The sequence below is a fragment of the Schistocerca americana genome, unplaced genomic scaffold (genome assembly GCF_021461395.2).
Source record: "Schistocerca americana isolate TAMUIC-IGC-003095 unplaced genomic scaffold, iqSchAmer2.1 HiC_scaffold_1377, whole genome shotgun sequence".
NCBI lineage: Eukaryota > Metazoa > Arthropoda > Insecta > Orthoptera > Acrididae > Schistocerca > Schistocerca americana.
This window is the reverse complement of record NW_025725456.1, coordinates 25,001-27,500: the sequence shown is the minus strand read 5'-3', so window position 1 is coordinate 27,500 and position 2,500 is coordinate 25,001.

Here is a 2,500-nt window from a genome sequence, read left to right as displayed (position 1 = left end):
GCACAGCGCACGCGCCAACACGTCCGCACAGCTGCGATACAAACCACCTGCGAGAACCGCAGAGGCGACCGAGCAGCAGACGGCGTCGCGGCGCCGAGCGCCGGGCGGCGGCGCATCCTCAGCGCACACAGTCCTCAATCGGACCAGCACACTGCAGATGTCCACCGCGCTTCGCACCGGGCCCGCGAGGACCTACTTTGGCCGCACGGCGCCGCGTGCAGGGTGCGCCGGCGCGCAGCTGCGCCGCCTGCCGCCTCCGTCGGCCGGCGCGCCTGCCACTGGCCGCCCCCACCAGCCGGCTGTAGCGCGTGCGCCCACGCACCGCGCGGCCAGCACGCCGGGAGGCCCCCCCTCACCGGCCGGGGACGGTCCCACCCAGCCACCGCCGCGTATCGCTTCACACCCAGATGCCATTCACGTTCGTGGGCATGGTGGGTATCGCTGGAACAACCGGTTGGTAGCTCAACCGATCGTCGCCATCACTGATTCACCTCTAGCGAGAACAACCGCACCACAACGGTTTACCAGTTGTTCATTTGCATAACGTCACCAGCAAACGTAGGCGTCCATCGCCATTTGCAAATTCAACGATTGTTGCATGCCTGTGTCAGGTGTCACGACACACTATGTCTGCCCACATACACGCAACAACATGTGCACGCTTCGCGAACACGTGGAAGGTGGCCCCCGTACGTATGCGATGTCCATTGCGCGAACGACTGTCAACCGGCCTCTGTCGCATGTCGCAGATGTGGAACGCAGTGCACCATGCTATCACGGTGTGTGAGAAGAGACGACTACGTCTGACAACACGCGCCACTACATCAACAGACGGCTCATGCTGATCGCCATCCAGGGCATACCACACTGCAATCCAGCTCTTATAGGGAGACGACACGTAGCTGAGTGCACAACATTTGGACCGCATGGTTCGCCGTTGTTGGCGCAGTCGTTGTACGGTCACATGTACCACGATGTATCATTCAGTACATGAGGACCAATGTGCAGTACAGTGTGTGATTTGGACGTACAACATCAGCGGACAGTTGACACAGGCCGTACCACAGCGTAGGCTAAGTGCTTCGCACATGCGAATGCCAATGAACAACTGCAAATGCCAATGAACAACTGCAAAGGGCATTGAGCATGTACGTCCTGCTGCCATCCACATTACAGTGTATAGCTGCAAGGTGTTTAACATGAAGCGATACACTGGGGACCGGGCAGTGCGAGTAGCAAACTATATTGCGGGGGTTGCAGTTAGGCAACACTACACTAATTTAACGCGTCGTATGACAATTACAGAGCAGGTTAAGGCCCAACGTGTGTTGGGTTAAGGCCCAACGTGTGTTGGGTTAAGGCCCAACGTGTGTTGGGTTAAGGCCCAACGTGTGTTGGGTTAAGGCCCAACGTGTGTTGGGTTAAGGCCCAACGTGTGTTGGGTTAAGGCCCAACGTGTGTTGGGTTAAGGCCCAACGTGTGTTGGGTTAAGGCCCAACGTGTGTTGGGTTAAGGCCCAACGTGTGTTGGGTTACGTTAAGGGGCAATGTGGGTTACGTTAAGGGGCAATGTGGGTTACGTTAAGGGGCAATGTGGGTTACGTTACGGCGCAATATAGGTTACGTTACGGCGCAATATAGGTTACGTTAAGGCGCAATATCGGTTACGTTAAGGCGCAATACAGGTTACGTTAAGGCGCAATACAGGTTACGTTAAGGCGCAATACAGGTTACGTTAAGGCGCAATACAGGTTACGTTAAGGCGCAATACAGGTTACGTTAAGGCGCAATACAGGTTACGTTAAGGCGCAATGCAGGTTACGTTAAGGCGCAATACAGGTTACGTTAAGGCGCAATACAGGTTACGTTAAGGCGCAATACAGGTTACGTTAAGGCGCAATACAGGTTACGTTAAGGCGCAATACAGGTTACGTTAAGGCGCAATACAGGTTACGTTAAGGCGCAATACAGGTTACGTTAAGGCGCAATACAGGTTACGTTAAGGCGCAATACAGGTTACGTTAAGGCGCAATACAGGTTACGTTAAGGCGCAATACAGGTTACGTTAAGGCGCAATACAGGTTACGTTAAGGCGCAATACAGGTTACGTTAAGGCGCAATACAGGTTACGTTAAGGCGCAATACAGGTTACGTTAAGGCGCAATACAGGTTACGTTAAGGTGCAATACAGGTTACGTTAAGGCGCAATACAGGTTACGTTAAGGCGCAATACAGGTTAGGTTAAGGCGCAATACAGGTTAGGTTAAGGCGCAATACAGGTTAGGTTAAGGTACGACATAGGTTAGGTTAAGGTACGACATAGGTTAGGTTAAGGTACGACATAGGTTAGGTTAAGGTACGACATAGGTTAGGTTAAGGTACGACATAGGTTAGGTTAAGGTACGACATAGGTTAGGTTAAGGTACGACATAGGTTAGGTTAAGGTACGACATAGGTTAGGTTAAGGTACGACATAGGTTAGGTTAAGGTACGACATAGGT